The sequence below is a fragment of the Lampris incognitus genome, unplaced genomic scaffold (genome assembly GCF_029633865.1).
Source record: "Lampris incognitus isolate fLamInc1 unplaced genomic scaffold, fLamInc1.hap2 scaffold_112, whole genome shotgun sequence".
NCBI lineage: Eukaryota > Metazoa > Chordata > Actinopteri > Lampriformes > Lampridae > Lampris > Lampris incognitus.
In genome coordinates, this window is record NW_026611090.1 from 152472 (window position 1) to 170952 (window position 18481).

An 18481-nucleotide genomic window follows, 5' to 3' on the forward strand; every position below is an offset into this window, starting at 1 on the left:
TTGCATGCTGGGGTGCACAAGTCTGCTTCCTTTGAAGAAAGCCATCCATGGTAGCATTACAAGATCCAACAAACCCACAACTTGTTGCAATTTGAATGCAACCCACATTGGGCATGCACGCATAGACAAGTTGTAGAAATCTTTCACAAATTCAAGTATCAAATCCTCCGGTGTTCTCCAAACTCTTGTATTCGGCAGCAACACTATCTCCAGCCGTACATGTCACCATGACAACAATGCGACGTTTAAGCAAAGAATTTCCAAATGGCAGACAGGCTCTGGTTTAACATTGTAAAGTTAGGGCACATATGGAATGTGAACAGGATGGTTGTGAATATGTCCAATGTCATTAATAATTGATTGATCAAGAGAAAATGCATTTCAAAACAGAAAATGTTACAGCTCATAACGTGGAGTAACATGGCTTTTAACATTAGCTAGCCAGCTAGCTTAACGAGATGAGTCTTCATCATGCAGAGAGCCAACGTGCCACCTCTTCAGATTTTGCGTCGCGTTGATCAGTGCATAATTTCCGTTGGTTGCTTGGTAGACGTAGCTCGTACTAATGGTCACATTGTGAGATGGTCATCCTAACTTTGTGACACTGTCAGACTTTTGTCCCAGGTTATGCTCGGTCGTAAGACTAGAATAATGGCCATCTTTGAACCTGTCTCGCAGTCCAACGTAAGACCACTTTTAGAACCCCGACCAAACATATCGCCACGTTTAGTCATCTGAGACGGCCCAAATCGCATAGTTTGTAGGAGAGCGATAATGTTTAGTTGCAGAATTTTTTTCTTTTTCCAAAAAAAAAACGCACCCAAACTCCAAATCTGCCTGGAGACACACCAGAGAGCCAATTGGTAATGAGCAGGACAGCCCTCCCAATGGCACGTAAACTGACGATGATTGCTGCCTTCAGAAACGGCAGGGGGCTATTATGAAAGTAGAGTTGTCATATATGTTCTTTACAAGGAAAAGAACTGATAATGACATAAAACACATTATGTAATCAAGAATTGGAAAAGTGGAACCCTTTCAGTTTTTAAGGATATGGTTCGATGAAAGAATTACATTCTTATCCATTCAGAAAGTAGTGGACAAATGTAAGAAGGTACTAAATGTAATGGTGTTTAGTTGGACGTGAATGGGGCAGATGGAACTGCTTTGAAGGCCATATAGAATGGTTTATTTGGTCAGTATTACATTATGGCTGTGTAGTGTATGGGTCACCAGCCAACATTGGGGAAAAATGAGATAAGGTACAATATCAGGCTTTGAGATGATGCAAAGGTGCATTTAAAACAAGCCCAACAGCAGCATTACAGGTAGAAATGAGAAGGATAGTTATCCTTGAACTACTGGGCTAATTTACAGGGCCATAATCAGGATCATCCAACACTAGACACTAAAGTCCCTTGTTGGGAAAAGGAGAGAAGGGAAACAAAAAGCTTTGGATGGACAATGACACAGAAAGCAATAGAATTTGAAGTAGATCAATTAAACATTGAGCCAACAGTGCCTTTGCCAGCAATACCACCTCGGATACTTCCAGATTCCTCAGTAGATTTCCCATTATTAGAAAAGAACAAATGTAAGGATTTGAATTCTGATTGACATAAAATACAGGCTTACATTGATAATTACACAGTTGCAGCCAGATTTATACGGATGCATCAAACAGGTCAGTAAATAATCAAGATGGGAGGTGAATTGTAAAGAAGAAACATCCAAATTTACCGTATCCTTAATCCATCAAACTCTATCCGCATCCCTAACCCTAATTCTGGGGGTATCTCCATGCCAGCACTGGCGGAGGCCCTCTGGTGACACGTGCTGGCCCGGGCATTCAACCCTTAACTTTCACTCCGAGAAGGTCGGTATTATCCATCAGAAATGCCATTGCCATGGTTCGCTTGCCTACTGTGAAGAGTTAGTCTCTGTTGCTGTGGTGTTCTTTGTGGGATTGTCTACCTGAGCAAGTAAAATCTTACCCTAACAGAAACCCTACCCAAAGGTGAGGAAAGACCCGGCAATTAATTTTAGCCAAAACTCACTCTGAGAAGCTCAAGACTTTACATGAGAAATGCCATTGCCGCCGTTAGCTTGGCTACTGCGAAGTTGGTCTCTTTTGCTGTGGTATTGTCTGCCTGAGCAGATAAATCCCTAACCCAACCAAGTCATGTAGAAGGAGGCATCCGTTAATTTTATCCAAAACTATCACTCTGAGAAGCTCGGTGCTTTCCATTATAAATGCCATTACCATGGTTAGGTTGGCTACCGTGAAGAGTTGGTCTCTGTTGCTGTGGTATTCTCTGTGTGATTGACTGCCCAAGCTGATAAAACGCTTACACTAATCGAAACATGTAGAAAGAGCCGTCCGTTAATTTTATCCCAAACTTTCATTCCGAGAAGCTTGGTACTTTCCATCCGCATTGCCATAATTAGCTTGGCTACGATGAAGAGTTGGTCTCTGTTGCTGTGAGATTTCTGAGGGATTGTTCGACTAAACGGGTAAAACCCTTACCCTAAGTGAAACATGTCGAAAGCACTTCAGTAATTTTATCCAAAGCTTTCACTCCGAGAAGCTTAGTACTTTGTATCAGAAATGCCATTGCAGTGTTTAGCTTGGCTACTGCGAAGAGTTAGACTCATCGGTATTCTCTGTGCGATTGTCTACCTAAGCTGATAAAACCCTTATCCTAAGTGAAACATGTAGGAAGAGGCATCTCGTTCTACATCTTTCGGTCACGGTTGGCGTAGGGTTATGGTCAGAAACAGACTGTCTGCCTGTGCAGATAAAACCCTTATACTAAACCTATCCCAACTCTTAAAAATGTAGGAAGAGCCATCCGTTAATTGTATACAAAGCTCCAAGACACTATTTCCCATCAGAAATGCCATTGCTGTGGTTAGCTTGACTCCTGTTAAGAATTAATCCCACAAAGAATACCATAGTAAGAGACTCTTCGCGGTTGCCAAGCTAACCACTGCAGCGGCGTTTCTGATGGAAAGTACAGAGCTTCTCAGTGTGAAAGGTTTGGATAAAATTAACGGATAGCTCATTCTTTTTTGTTAGACTTGGGGGTAGAACTAGGGTAAGAGGTTGTTTTTTTTTTTTTTTTGTTTGCTCAGGCAGCCAGTCTCTGCTGTAGTATTGTCTACCCTAGCAGATCAAACCCCAGCCCTAACCGCAAGATCCATCCGTTAAGTTTATCCAAACCTAACGCTAACCAGAAGACTGTATTTTCAGCGATCATTTCTGCCTTACTTGAAATATGTTTCTAAGTGATTCCCGCCAGCCACGATTATGGGCTGTTGTGAATCTTCCTGAGCGCAAAGCGGGTACAGGGAAGTTGTTGAATGATACTCTGCTTTTATGACCGTTGAGTGCTCCTTTATGGGAGCTTTGAGGAAGGAGCACATTCTGAGGGGTTAAGGGGGGGAAATCCTCCAGTTTTATCCAGACCTAAACTTTAGTTGTCATCCTTACACTAAAAACATTAAATTGCAATAGCAGACAACTTAAAAAAAAAAGAGAAAAAAAAAGCTTATTACTCTAAACCCCACCAACAACTTTCAAGCTTTAAGCAGGGTAAACTAATCAAGATGGAAGACAATGGGAGGTGAATTGTAAAGAAGAAACATCCAAATTTACCGTATCCTTAATCCATCAAACTCTATCCACATCCCTAACCCTAATTCTGGGGGTATATCTCCAAGCTGGCTCTCTGGTGACACGCGCTGACCCGAGCATTCAACCCTAAACTTTCACTCCGGGAAGGTCAGTATCATCCATCAGAAATACCATTGCCGTGGTTTGCTTGCCTACTGCGAAGAGTTACTCTGTTGCTGTGCTGTTCTTGAGAAATGTGTTTCTAAAGTGAGTCCTGCTATCCATGATGATGAGCTGTGATGCTTCTTCCTGAGAATAAAGCGGGTACAGAGAAGTGGTTTAATCACAAGTTCTGTGCTTTTGTAGAAAGAAGTGTGCTCTGAGTGGTAAAATGCAGAGAGCCATCAATTTTATTTAAACCTAACCCTAAAAACAAACTGCCGTAGCAGTGAACTTAAAAAAAAAAAAATCATTTATATTGCTCCAACCCCCACCATCAATTTGTCAAGTTTAAACGGGGTAAACGAATCAAGATGCAAGACAGTGGGAGATCAATTGTAAAGAAGAAAAAACATCCAAATTGAACCTACCATTAACCCATCAAACTCTCACCAAAACCCTAATCCTGAGGGTTTCTCCAAGCCGGCGCTTAGGCACTGTCCACTTGAGCAGATAAAACTTTACCCAAACCCTACCTAAACCGAAACATGTAGAAAGAACCATCTGTTAATTTGATCCAAAACTTTGACTACGAGAAGCTTGGTATTCTCCTTCAGAAATGACATTGCTGTGGTTAGTTTGGCTCCTGCTAAGAATTAATCCCTCAAAGAATACCATAGTAACAGACTGTCTTGGCGGTTGCCAAGCTAACCACTGCGGTGGCGTTTCTGATGGAAAGTACAGAGCTTCTCGGTGTCAAAGGTTTGGATACAATTAACGGATAGCTGTCTACGTTTTTCTGTTGGACTTGGCGGTAGAACTAGGGTAAGAGGTTTTATTTATTTTTTTTGCTCAGGCAGCCAGTCTCTGCTGTAGGATTGTCTGCCCTAGCAGATCAAACGCCAGCTCTAACCATAAGATCCATCCGTTAAGTTTATCCAAACGTAACGCTAACCAAAAGCTGCAGAAGACTGTATTTTCAGTGCTCATTTCTGCCGTTCTTAACTTGAAATATGTTCCTACTAGAGGAACCCTGCTGCAATGTAGCGATTTGGTTATCCAGCCGTCTAAATCTTCCTCCTCTTCATCCTGCCAGCAAACCGCCTGCCCCTAAAACCCCCACTCCAACTCCCTCCCCCCCCCAAATGCTCAATCATCTGAAATGCCGAGAAAAGTGGTTTACCCTCCAACTCCCTCCCCCCAAATGCTGAGAATCATCTGAAATGCCATGAAAAGTGGTTTTTAGCCATTTTTAGAAAATGCATATTTTGCATAATTATGTATAATTATTAAAATTGTTTTAATTTTCTGCTATTTTTCTGGTCCTCTCTGGAACAATACCTACCACCTCCAAAAAAATTAGGATCATAAGTGCATTTTTGCAAAAATGCATTTATTTTGCATAATGCCAAACAAGTCCCAGATTTTTTTTTTTTTACATGGGTGAAAAAATGAAGGTGTTCAGAATCATCTGAAAAGCAGAAGTGTTTTTTAGCCATTTTTAGAAAATTGCATATTTATGCATAATTTTAATTTTCTGGGATTTTTTTCCTTTACTCTCCGACAATACCTACCACTTCCAAAAAGAATTGGGATCATAAATGCTTTAGTTTCCGGTCCCGCTTTCTACACTAACAGACATATACGCACGCGCGCACACACATTACGAAAACCTATGAGTAGAAAGTGATTCCCGCCAGCCACGATAATGGGCTGTCATGAATCTTCCTGAGCGCAAAGCGGGTACAGGGAAGTTGTTTAATGACAAACTCTGCTTTCATGACCATTGAGTGCTCCTTTATGGGAGCTTCGAGGAAGGAGTGCATTCTGAGGGGTTAAAAAGGGGGGGGGGAAATCCACCAGTTTTATCCAGACCTAATCCTTACCCTAAAAACATGAAATTGCAATAGCAGACAACTTAAAAAAAAAAAAAAAAAAAAAAGCTTATTACTCACCCCCACCAACAACTTTTGAAGCTTAAAGCAGGGTAAACTAATCAAGATGGAAGACAATGGGAGGTGAATTGTAAAGAAGAAACATCCAAATTTACCGTATCCTTAATCCATCAAACTCTATCCACATCCCTAACCCTAATTCTGGGGGTATCTCCAAGCCGGCACTCTGGTGACACGCGCTGACCCGGGCATTCAACCCTAAACTTTCACTCCGAGAAGGTCAGTATCATCCATCAGAAATACCATTGCCATGGTTCGCTTGCATATTGCGAAGAGTTAGTCTCTGTTGCTGTGCTGTTCTAGAGAAATGTGTTTCTAAAGTGAGTCCTGCTACCCACGATGATGAGCTGTGATGCTTCTTCCTGAGCATAAAGCAGGTACAGAGAAGCGGCTTAATCACAAGTTCTGTGCTTTTGTGGAAAGAAGCATGCTCTGAGTGGTAAAATGCAGAGAGCCATCAATTTTATTTAAACCTAACCCTAAAAACAAACTGCCATAGCAGTTAACTTAAAAAAAAATCATTTATATTGCTCCAACCCCCACTATCAATTTTTCAAGTTTAAACGAATCAAGATACAAGACACTGGGAGATCAATTGTAAAGAAGAAAAAAACATCCAAATTGACCCTACCATTAACCCATTAAACTGTCCATAACCCTAATCTTGAGGGTTTCTCCAAGCCGGCGCTTAGGCACTGTCCACCTGAGCAGATAAAACTTTACCCAAACTGAAACATGTAGAAAGAACCATCTGTTAATTTGATCCAAAACTTTGACTACGAGAAGCTTGGTATTCTCCTTCAGAAATGACTTTGCTGTGGTTAGTTTGGCTCCTGCTAAGAATTAATCCCACAAAGAATACCATAGTAAGAGAGACTGTCTTGGCGGTTGCCAAGCTAACCACTGCAGTGGCATTTCTGATGGAAAGTACAGAGCTTCTCGGTGTCAGGTTTGGATAAAATTAACGGATAGCTCAGTCTACATTTTTCTGTTGGACTTGGCGGTAGAGCTAGGGTAAGAGGTTTTTTTTTTTTTGCTCAGGCAGCCAGTCTCTGCTGTAGGATTGTCTGCCCTAACCGTAAGATCCATCCGTTAAGTTTATCCTAACCAAAAGCTGCAGAAGACTATTTTCAGTGCTAATTTCTGCCGTTCTTAACTTGAAATATGTTTCTACTAGAGGAACCCTGCTGCAATGTAGCGGTTTGGTTATCCATCCGTCTAAATCTTCCTCCTCTTCATCCTGCCAGCTAACTGCCTGCCCCTAAACCTCCAACTCCCTCCCCCAAGTGCTCAGAATCATCTGAAATGCCGAGAAAAGTGGTTTACCCCCCCTACTCCAACTCCCTCCCCCAAATGCTCAGAATCATCTGAAATGCCTAGAAAATGCATATTTTGCATAATTATTAAAATAGTTTTAATTTTCTATTTTTCTGGTCCTCTCAGAAACAATACCTACCACCTCCAAAAAAAATTAGGATCATAAGTGCATTTTTGCAAAAATGCATTTTGCATAATGTCAAACCTTTCCAAGTCCCAGATTTTTTTTTCCATAGGTGAAAAAATGAAAGATGTTCAGAATCATCTGAAATGCAGATAAAAGTGGTTTTTAGCCATTTTTAGAAAAATGCATATTTATGCATAATTTTAATTTTCTGGGATTTTTCCTTTACTCTCCGACAATACCTACCACCTCCAAAAAGAATTGGGATCATAAATGCTTTAGTTTCCGGTCCCGCTATCTACACTAACAGACATGTATGCACACGCGCGCACACACACATTACGAAAACCTATGAGTAGAAAGTGATTCCCGCCAGCCACGATAATGGGCTGTCATGAATCTTCCTGAGCGCAAAGCGGGTACAGGGAAGTTGTTTAATGACAAACTCTGCTTTTATGACTGAGTGCTCCTTTATGGGAGCTTCGAGGAAGGAGTGCATTCTGAGGGGTTAAAAAGGGAATAATTCAGAAATCCACCAGTTTTATCCAGACCTAAACCTTAGTCCTAATCCTTACCCTAAAAACATTAAATTGCAATAGCAGACAGCTTAAAAACAAAAAAAGCTTATTACTCTAAACCCCACCAACAACTTTTGAAGCTTAAAGCAGGGTAAACTAGTCAAGATGGAAGACAATGGGAGGTGAATTGTAAGGAAGTAACATCCAAATTTACCGTATCCTTAATCCATCAAACTCTATCCACATCTCTAACCCTAATTCTGGGGGTATCTCCAAGCCGGCACTCTGGTGACATGCGCTGACCCGGGCATTCAACCCTAAACTTTCACTCCGAGAAGGTCAGTATCATCCATCAGAAATACCATTGCCATGGTTCGCTTGCATATTGCGAAGAGTTAGTCTCTGTTGCTGTGCTGTTCTAGAGAAATGTTTCTAAAGTGAGTCCTGCTATCCATGATGATGAGCTGTGATGCTTCTTCCTGAGCATAAAGCAGGTACAGAGAAGTGGTTTAATCACAAGTTCTGTGCTTTTGTGGAAAGAAGCATGCTCTCAGTGGTAAAATGCAGAGAGCCATCAATTAATTTTATTTAAACCTAACCCTAAAAACAAACTGCCGTAGCAGTGAACTTCAAAAAAAAAAAATCATTTATAATGCTCAACCCCCACCATCAATTTTTCAAGTTTAAACGGGGTAAACCAATCAAGATGCAAGACAGTGGGAGATCAATTGTAAAGAAGAAAAATCATCCGACTTGAACCAACCATTAACCCATCAAACTCTCTCCATAACCCTTATCCTGAGGGTTTCTCCAAGCCGGCGCTTGGGCACTGTCCACCTGAGCAGATAAAACTTTACCTAAACCGAAATATGTAGAAAGAACCATCCATTAATTGATCCAAAACTTTGACTACGAGAAGCTTGGTACTCTCCTTCAGAAATGACATTGCTGTGGTTAGTTTGGCGACCGCGAAGAGTTAGGCACTTTCTGTGGTATTATCTGCCCGAGCAGATAGAACTTTACCCCAACCTAAATGTAGAAGGAGCCTTCCTTTAACTGGATCCAAAAATCTTACTGACAAGCTGTGTATTTTCTATCAGAAATGCCATTGTCATGGTGAGCTTTGCTACCACGAAGAGTTAAGTCTCTGTTGCTGTGGGATTGTCTGCCTGAGCAGGTAAAACACTTACCCTAACCAAAACATGTAGAAAGAGCAATCTGTTTATTTTATCCAAAACTATCGCGCCAAGAAGCTCGGTACGTTCCATCCGCAGTGCCGTTGCCATAATTAGCTTGGCTACGATGAAGAGTTGGTCTCTGTTGCTGTGGGATTTCTGAGGGATTGTTCGACTAAACGGGTAAAACCCTTACCGTAAGCGAAACATGTAGAAAGCAGTCCAGTAATTTTATCCAAAACTTTCACTCCGAGAAGCTTGGTACTTTCCATCAGAAATGCCATTGCAGTGGTTGCTTGGCTACTGCGAAGAGGTAGTCTGTTGCTGTTGTATTCCCTGTGCGATTGTCTACCTGAGCTGATAAAACCCTTACCCTAAGCGAAGCATATAGAAAGAGCCATCCATTAATTTTATCCAAAACTTTCACTTCGAGAAGTTTGGTACTTTCCATCAGAAAGGCCATTGCTGTGGTTGGCTTGGCTACCGCAAAGAGTTAGTCTCTGTGCGATTGACTGCCCAAGCTGATAAAACGTTTACACTAATCGAAATATGTAGAAAGAGCCGTCCATTAATTTTATCCAAAACTTTCACTCTGAGAAGCTTGGTACTTTCCATCAGAAATGCCATTGCCGTGGTTAGCTTGGCTACTGCGAAGAGTTGGACTCTGTTGCTGTGGTATTCTCTGTGCAATTGTCTGCCTGAGCTAATAAAACCCATACACTAAGTGAAACATGTAGAAAGAGCCATCTTGTTCTACATCTTTCAGTTGGTGTAGGGTTATGGTCAGCAACAGAGACTGTCTGCCTGTGCAGATAAAACCCTTATACTAAACCTATCCCAACCCTTAAAAATGTAGAAAGAGCCATCTGTTAATTGTATACAAACCTAAAGCTCCAAGTCACTCAGTGTTTCCCATCAGAAATGCTGTTGCCGTGGTTAGCTTGACTCCTGCTAAGAATTAATCCCACAAAGAATACCATAGTAAGAGAGACTGTCTTGGCGGTTGCCAAACTAACCACTGCAGTGGCGTTTGTGATGGAAAGTACAGAGCTTCTCGGTGTGAAAGGTTTGGATAAAATTAACGGATGGCTCATTCTACATTTTTTTTTGTTGTTATAATTGGGGGTAGAACTAGGGTAAGAGGTTTTTGTTTTTGTTTTTTTGCTCAGGCAGCCAGTGTCTGCTGTAGGATTTATGACCGTTGAGGGCTCCTTACGGGCACTTCGAGGAAGGAGCGCCTTCTGAGGGGTTAAAAAGGGGGAAAAATTCAGAAATCCACCAGTTTTATCCAGACCTAAACCTTAGTCCTTACCCTAAAATCATTAAATTGCAATAGTAGACAACTTCAAAAAAAAGAAGCTTATATTACTCTAAACCCCACCAATAACTTTTGAAGCTTAAAGCAGGGTAAACTAATCAAGATGGGAGGTGAATTGTAAAGGGGAAACATCCAAATTTACCGTATCCTTAATCCATCAAACTCTATCCACATCCCTAACCCTAATTCTGGGGGTATCTCTAAGCCAGCACTGGCGGAGGCACTCTGGTGACACACGCTGGCCCGGGCATTCAACCCTTAACTTTCATTCCGAGAAGCTCAATATTATCCATTAGAAATGCCATTGCCGTGGTTAGCTTGGCTACCGCGAAGAGTTAGCCTCTGTTGCTGTGGTATTCTCTGTGCAATTGTCTGCCTGAGCTGATAAAACCCATACCCTAAGCGTAACATGTAGAAAGAGCCATCTTGTTCTACATCTTTCAGTCAGGGTTGGTGTAGGGTTATGGTCAGCAACAGAGACCGTCTGCCTGTGCAGATAAAACCCTTACAACTAAGCGAAACATGTAGACAGAACCGTCAATTTTATCCAAAACCTTTACTCCGAGAAGCTTCGTACTTTACATCAGAAATGCCATTGCCGTGGTTAGCTTGGCTACTGCGAAGTTAGACTGTTGTGGTATTCTCTGTGCCATTGTCCGCCTGAGCTGATAAAACCCTTGCAACTAAGACAAACATGTAGAAAGAGCTGTCCATTAATTTTAGCTAAAACTTAGTCCGAGAGGTTTGGTACTTTCCATCAGAAATGCCATTACCGTGGTTAGCCTTGGTTACTGCGAAGAGTTGGTCTCTTTTGCTGTGGTAATCTGTGCGATTGTCTGCCTGAGCTGATAAAACCCTTACCCAAACCCTACCTCAACCAAAACATGAAGAAAGTCATCAGTTAATTTGATGCAAAATGCTGATTACAAGAAACTAGGTACTTTATTTCAGAATTGTCATTGCTGTGTTTAGCTTGCCTACTGCGAAGTGTTAGTCTCTGTTGTGCTATTCTGTGTGTGGATTGTCTGCCTGAGCAGGTAAAACCCTTATCCTCTCCCAACCGAAACATGTAGAAAGAGCAATCCGTTAGTTTTATCTGAAACCATCTATGTTCAGAAATGCTTCTGCGAAGAGGTAGTTGCTGTGGTATTGTTTGCCTGAGCAGATAAAACTCTTAGCCAAACTCATCCCTAACCGAAAGATGTAGAGAAAGCAATCGGTTAATTTTATCCAAACCTTTCAGTTGGTAAAGCTCAGTACTTCCCATCAGAAATGACTGTCATGGATAGCTTTGCTACTGCTAAGAGTTATTCTTTGGTGTGGTATTTTTTGTGGGATTGTTTGACTGAGCAGATAAAACCCTTGCGCTTAGCGACATGTATAGAAAGAGCCGTCCAGTAATTTCATCCAAAACTTTCACTCCGAGAAGCTTGGTACTTTCCATCAGAAATGCCATTGCTGTGGTTAGCTTGGCTACTGCCAAGAGTTAGTCTCTGTTGCTGTTGTATTCTCCGTGCGATTGTCTGCCTGAGCTGATAAAACCCTTACCCTAATTGAAACATGTAGAAACAGCCTCCGTGAATTTTTTCCCCGAAACTATCACTCAGAAGCTCGGTACTTGAGAAGAGCAGTGCCATTGCTGTGTTTAGCTTGGCTATGGCGAAGTTAGCCTCTGTTGTTGTGGGATTGTCTGCCTGAGCAGGTAAAACCCTTACGCTAACCAAATCGAAACATTGTTGTAAGAGCATATTTTAATAAGATCCAAAACTGTCACTCTGAGAAGCCTAGTACTTTCCATCAGAAATGCCATTGCCATGGTGAGCTTTGCTATTGTGAAGAGTTAGTCTGTTGTTGTGAGATTGTTTGCAGGGGGGAGATAAAACCCTTAGGCAAACCCTACCTCAACCAAAACATGAAAGTCATTGGTTGATTTGATCCAAAATTGTTTAAGAGAAAGTCGGTACTTTATTTCAAAATTGTCATTTCTGTGTTTAGCTTGGCTACCGCGAAGCGGTAGTCTCCGTCGCTTTGGGATTGTCTGCCTGAGCAGGTAAAACACTTACCCTAATCCAACCGAAACATGTAGAAAGAACCATCCGTTTATTTTACCCAAAACTATCGCTGCGACAAGCTCGCTGCTCTCCATCAGAAATGCCATTGCCGTGGTTGGCTTGGCTACCACCAAGACTGTCTGTTGCTGTGGTATTTCTATGGGATTATCTGGCTGAGCAGATAAAACCCTTACCCTAAGCGAAACATGTAGAAGGAGCCATCCATTAATTTTATCCAAAACTTTCACTCCGAGAAGCTTGGTACTATCCATCAGGAATGCCATTGCTGTAGTTACCTTGGCTACTACGAAGAGTTAGTCTCTGTTGCTGTGGTGTTCTTTGTGCGATTTACTGCCTGAGCTGATAAAACGCTAAGCGAAACATGTTGAAAGAGCCGTCCATTAATTTTATTCAAAACTTTCAATCCGAGAAGCTTGGTACTTTCCATCAGTAATGCCATTGCTGGAGTTAACTTGGCTAGTACAAAGAGTTACTCTGTTGCTGTGGTGTTCTGTGTGATTGTCTGCCTGAGCTGATAAAACCCTTACACTAAGCAAAATATGTCAAAAGAGCTGTCCAGTAATTTTATCAAAAACTTTCACTCCGAGAAGCTTGGTACTTTCCATCAGTAATGCCATTGCCGTAGTTACCTTGGCTACTACGAAGAGTTAGACTCTGTTGCTGTGGTGTTCTCTGTGTGATTGTCTGCCTGAGCAGATAAAACACTTACCCTAACCCAACCGAAACATGTAGAAAGAGCCATCTGTTTATTTTATCCAAAACTATCGCGCCGAGAAGCTCGGTACGTTCCATCCGCAGTGCCATTGCCATAATTAGCTTGGCTAATATGAAGAGTTGGTCTCTGTTGCTGTGGGATTTCTGAGGGATTGTTCGACTAAACGGATAAAACCCTTACCGTAAGTGAAACATGTAGAAAGCAGTCCAGTAATTTTATCAAACTTTCACTTCGAGAAGCTTTGTACTTTCCATCAGAAATGCCATTGCAGTGGTTAGCTTGGCTACTGCGAAGAGGTAGTGTCTGTTGCTGTGGTATTCTCTGTGCGATTGTCTACCTGAGCTGATAAAATTCTTACCCTAAGCGAAACATGTTGAAAGAGCCATCCAGTAATTTTATCTAAAACTCTTGCTTCGAGAAGCTTGGTACTTTCCATCAGAAATGCCATTGCTGTGGTTAGGTTGGCTACTGCGAAGAGTTGGACTCTGTTGCTGTGGTATTCTGTGCGATTGTCTACCTGAGCTGATAAAACCCATACCCTAAGCGAAACATGTAGAAAGAGCCATCTTGTTCTACATCTTTCAGTTGGGGTTGGTGTAGGGTTATGGTCAGCAAGACTGTCTGCCTGTGCAGATAAAACCCTTCTAGTAAACCTATCCCAACCCTTAAAAATGTAGAAAGAGCCATTCATTAATTGTATACAAACCTAATGCTCCAAGACACTCAGTATTTCCCATCAGAAATGCCATTGCCGTGTTTAGCTTGACTCCTGCTAAGAATTAATCCCACAAAGAATACCATAGTAAGAGAGACTGTCTTGGCGGTTGCCAAGCTACCCACTGCAGTGGCGTTTCTGATGGACAGTACAGAGCTTCTCGGTGTGAACGGTTTGGATGAAATTAACAGATAGCTCGTTCTACATGGGTAGTCCTGCTACCCATGATCATGAGCTGTGATGCTTCTTCCTGAGCATAAAGCAGGTACAGAGAAGTGGCTTAATCACAAGTTCTATGCTTTTGTGGAAAGAAGCATGCTCTGAGTGGTAAAATGCAGAGAGCCATCAATTAATTTTATTTAAACCTAACCCTAAAAACAAACTGCCGTAGCAGTGAACTTCAAAAAAAAAAATCATTTATAATGCTCCAACCCCCACCATCAATTTTTCAAGTTTAAACGGGGTAAACCAATCAAGATACAAGACAGTGGGAGATCAATTGTAAAGAAGAAAAAACATCCAAATTGAACCTACCATTAACCCATTAAACGGTCTCCATAACCCTAATCTTGAGGGTTTCTCCAAGCCGGCGCTTAGGCACTGTCCACCTGAGCAGATAAAACTTTACCCAAACCCTACCTAAACCGTAACATGTAGGAAGAACCATCTGTTAATTTGATCCAAAACTTTGACGATAAGCTTGGTATTCTTCAGAAATGACTTTGCTGTAGTTAGTTTGGCTCCTGCTAAGAATTAATCCCACAAAGAATACCATAGTAAGAGAGACTGTCTTGGCGGTTGCCAAGCTAACCACTGCAGTGGCATTTCTGATGGAAAGTACAGAGCTTCTCGATGTGAAATGTTTGGATAAAATTAAAGGATAGCTCCGTCTACATTTTTCTGTTGGACTTGGCGGTAGAACTAGGGTAAGAGGTTTTTTTTTTTTTTTGCTCAGGCAGCCAGTCTCTGCTGTAGGATAGTCTGCCCTAACCGTAAGATCCATCTGCTAAGTTTATCCAAACCTAACGCTAACCAAAAGCTGCACAAGACTATTTTCAGCTATCATTTCTGCTGTTCTTAACTTGAAATGTTTCTACTAGAGGAATCCTGCTGCAATGTAGCGGTTTGGTTATCCACCCATCTAAATCTTCCTCCTCTTCATCCTGCCGGCTAACCGCCTGCTCCTAAACCCCCCACTCAAACTCCCTCCCCCCAAATGCTCAATCATCTGAAATGCCAAGAAAAGTGGTTTTTAGCCATTTTTAGAAAATGCATATTTTGTGTAATTATTAAAATTGTTTTAATTTTCTGCTATTTTTCTGGTCCTCTCTCGAACAATACCTACCACCTCCCAAAAAAATTAGGCTCATAAGTGCATTTTTGCAAAAATGCATTTGTTTTGCATAATGCCAAACATTTGTAAGTCCCAGATAAATTTTTTTTTTACATAGGTGAAAACATGAAAGATGTTCAGAATCATCTGAAATGCAGATAAAAGTGGTTTTTAGCCATTTTTAGAAAAATGCATAATTTTAATTTTCTGGGATTTTTCCTTTACTCTCTGAGACAATACCTACCACCTCCAAAAAGAATTAGGATCATAAATGCTTAAGTTTCCGGTCCCGCTATCTACACTAACAGACATGTATGCACACGCGCGCACACACACATTACGAAAACCTATGAGTAGAAAGTGATTCCCGCCAGCCACGATAATGGGCTGTCATGAATCTTCCTGAGCGCAAAGCGGGTACAGGGAAGTTGTTTAATGACAAACTCTGCTTTTATGACCGTTGAGTGCTCCTTTATGGGAGCTTTGAGGAAGGAACACATTCTGAGGGGTTAAAGAGGGGGGGAAAATCCCGAAATCCACCAGTTTTATCCAGACCTAAACCTCAGTCCTAATCCTTACCCTGAAAACATTAAATTGCCATAGCAGACCACTTAAAAAGAAAGAAAAAAAGGTTTAGTCTAAACCCCACCAACAACTTTTGAAGCTTAAAGCAGGATAAACTAATCAAGATGGGAGGTGAATTGTAAAGAAGAAACATCTAAATTTACCGTATCCTTCATCAAACTCTATCCACATCTCTAACCCTAATCCTGGGGGTATCTCCAAGCCGGCACTCTGGTGACACGCGCTGACCCGGGCATTCAACCCTAAACTTACACTCCGAGAAGGTCCGTATTATCCATCAGAAATACCATTGCCATGGTTCGCTTGCCTATTGCGAAGAGTTAGTCTCTGTTGCTGTGCTGTTCTAGAGAAATGTTTCTAAAGTGAGTCCTGCTACCCATGATCATGAGCTGTGATGCTTCTTGCTGAGCATAAAGCAGGTACAGAGAAGTGGCTTAATCAGAAGTTCTGTGCTTTTGTGGAAAGAAGCATGCTCTGAGTGGTAAAATGCAGAGAGCCATCAATTTTATTTAAACCTAACCCTAAAAACAAACTGCCGTAGCAGTGAACTTAAAAAAAAAATCATTTATAATGCTCCAACCCCCACCATCAATTTTTCAAGTTTAAACGGGGTAAATCAATCAAGATGCAAGACAGTGGGAGATCAATTGTAAAAAAGAAAAATCATCCGAATTGAACCTACCATTAACCCATCAAACTCTCCATAACCCTTATCCTGAGGGTTTCTCCAAGCCAGCGCTTAGGCACTGTCCACCTGAGCAGATAAAACTTTACCCAAACCCTACCTAAACCGAAACATGTAGAAAGAACCATCTGTTAATTTGATCCAAAACTTTGACTACGAGAAGCTCAGTACTCTCCTTCAGAAATTACATTGCTGTGCTTAATTTGGCTCCTGCTAAGAATTAATCCCACAAAGAATACCATAGTAACACTGTCTTGGCAGTTGCCAAGCTAACCACTGCAGTGGCATTTCTGATGGAAAGTACAGAGCTTCTCGGTGTGAAAGGCTTGGATAAGATTAACGGATAGCTGTCTACATTTTTCTGTTGGACTTGGCGGTAGAACTAGGGTAAGGGGTGTTTTTTTTTTTGTTTTTTTTTGCTCAGGCAGCCAGTCTCTGCTGTAGGATTGTCTGCCCTAACCGTAAGATCCATCCGTTAAGTTTATCCAAACCTAATGCTAACCAAAAGCCGCAGAAGACTATTTTCAGTGCTCATTTCTGCCGTTAACTTGAAATATGTTTCTACTAGAGGAACCCTGCTGCAATGTAGCGGTTTGGTTATCCACCCGTCTAAATCTTCCTCCTCTTCATCCTGCCAGCTAACCGCCTGCCCCTAAACACCCCACTCCAACTCCCTCCCCCCAAATGGTCAGAATCATCTGAAATGCCGAGAAAAGTGGTTTACCCCCCTACTCCAACTCCCTCCCCCCAAATGCTCAGAATCATCTGAAATGCCAAGAAAAGTGGTTTTTAGCCATTTTAGAAAATGCATATTTTGCATAATTATATATAATTATTAATTGTTTTAATTTTCTGGTCCTCTCTGGAACAATACCTACCACCACCAAAAAAAATTAGGATCATAAGTGCATTTTTTCAAAAATGCATTTATTTTGCATAATGCCAAACATTTCTAAGTTCCAGATTTTTTTTTTACATAGGTGAAAACATGAAAGATGTTCAGAATCATCTGAAATGCAGATAAGTAGTTTTTTAGCCATTTTTAGAAAAATGCATAATTGTAATTTTCTGGAATTTTTCCTTTACTCCCTGAGACAATACCTACCACCTCCAAAAAGAATTAGGATCATAAATGCTTTAGTTTCCGGTCCCGCTATCTACACTAACAGACATACGCACACACACACATTACGAAAACCTATGAGTAGAACGTGATTCCCGCCAGCCACGATAATGGGCTGTCATGAATCTTCCTGAGCGCAAAGCGGGTACAGGGAAGTTTTTTTTTAATGACAAACTCTGCTTTTATGACCGTTGAGTGCTCCTTTATGGGAGCTTCGAGGAAGGAGCATATTCTGAGGGGTTAAAAAGGGGGGGAAATACAGAAATCCACCAGTTTTATCAAGACCTAATCCTTACCCTAAAAACATGAAATTGCAATAGCAGACAACTTAAAAAAAAGAAAAGAAAAAAAAAAAGCTTATTACTCTAAACCCCACCAACAACTTTCAAGCTTAAAGCAGGGTAAACTAATCAAGATGGAAGACAATGGGAGGTGAATTGTAAAGAAGAAACATCCAAATTTACCGTATCCTTAATCCATCAAACTCTATCCACATCCCTAACCCTAATTCTGGGGGTATATCTCCAAGCCGGCTCTCTGGTGACACGCGCTGACCCGAGCATTCAACCCTAAACTTTCACTCCGGGAAGGTCAGTATCATCCATCAGAAATACCATTGCCGTGGTTTGCTTGCCTACTGCGAAGAGTTACTCTGTTGCTGTGCTGTTCTTGAGAAATGTGTTTCTAAAGTGAGTCCTGCTATCCATGATGATGAGCTGTGATGCTTCTTCCTGAGAATAAAGCGGGTACAGAGAAGTGGTTTAATCACAAGTTCTGTGCTTTTGTAGAAAGAAGCGTGCTCTGAGTGGTAAAATGCAGAGAGCCATCAATTTTATTTAAACCTAACCCTAAAAACAAACTGCCGTAGCAGTGAACTTAAAAAAAAAAATCATTTATAATGCTCCAACCCCCACCATCAATTTTTCAAGTTTAAACGGGGTAAATCAATCAAGATGCAAGACAGTGGGAGATCAATTGTAAAGAAGAAAAATCATCCGAATTGAACCTACCATTAACCCATCAAACTCTCTCCATAACCCTTATCCTGAGGGTTTCTCTAAGCCAGCGCTT

The 18481-nt window shown here is 41.3% G+C and overlaps 11 pseudogenes; all 11 read left to right on the top strand.

The window, feature by feature from the left end:
* Nucleotides 1-3237: 3237 nt before the first annotated feature.
* LOC130132099 (small nucleolar RNA U3) lies at nucleotides 3238-3436 on the top strand (annotated as a pseudogene).
* A 400-nt stretch (nucleotides 3437-3836) lies between these two features.
* On the top strand, nucleotides 3837-4004 carry LOC130132124 (small nucleolar RNA U3; annotated as a pseudogene).
* Nucleotides 4005-5419: 1415 nt separating this feature from the next.
* Nucleotides 5420-5611, top strand: LOC130132127 (small nucleolar RNA U3; annotated as a pseudogene).
* A 390-nt stretch (nucleotides 5612-6001) lies between these two features.
* On the top strand, nucleotides 6002-6171 carry LOC130132115 (small nucleolar RNA U3; annotated as a pseudogene).
* A 1312-nt stretch (nucleotides 6172-7483) lies between these two features.
* LOC130132126 (small nucleolar RNA U3) lies at nucleotides 7484-7680 on the top strand (annotated as a pseudogene).
* Nucleotides 7681-8079: 399 nt separating this feature from the next.
* LOC130132119 (small nucleolar RNA U3) lies at nucleotides 8080-8247 on the top strand (annotated as a pseudogene).
* A 5590-nt stretch (nucleotides 8248-13837) lies between these two features.
* Nucleotides 13838-14013, top strand: LOC130132125 (small nucleolar RNA U3; annotated as a pseudogene).
* Nucleotides 14014-15327: 1314 nt separating this feature from the next.
* LOC130132116 (small nucleolar RNA U3) lies at nucleotides 15328-15527 on the top strand (annotated as a pseudogene).
* A 390-nt stretch (nucleotides 15528-15917) lies between these two features.
* On the top strand, nucleotides 15918-16085 carry LOC130132123 (small nucleolar RNA U3; annotated as a pseudogene).
* A 1375-nt stretch (nucleotides 16086-17460) lies between these two features.
* On the top strand, nucleotides 17461-17651 carry LOC130132114 (small nucleolar RNA U3; annotated as a pseudogene).
* Nucleotides 17652-18052: 401 nt separating this feature from the next.
* Nucleotides 18053-18220, top strand: LOC130132120 (small nucleolar RNA U3; annotated as a pseudogene).
* Nucleotides 18221-18481: the final 261 nt, after the last annotated feature.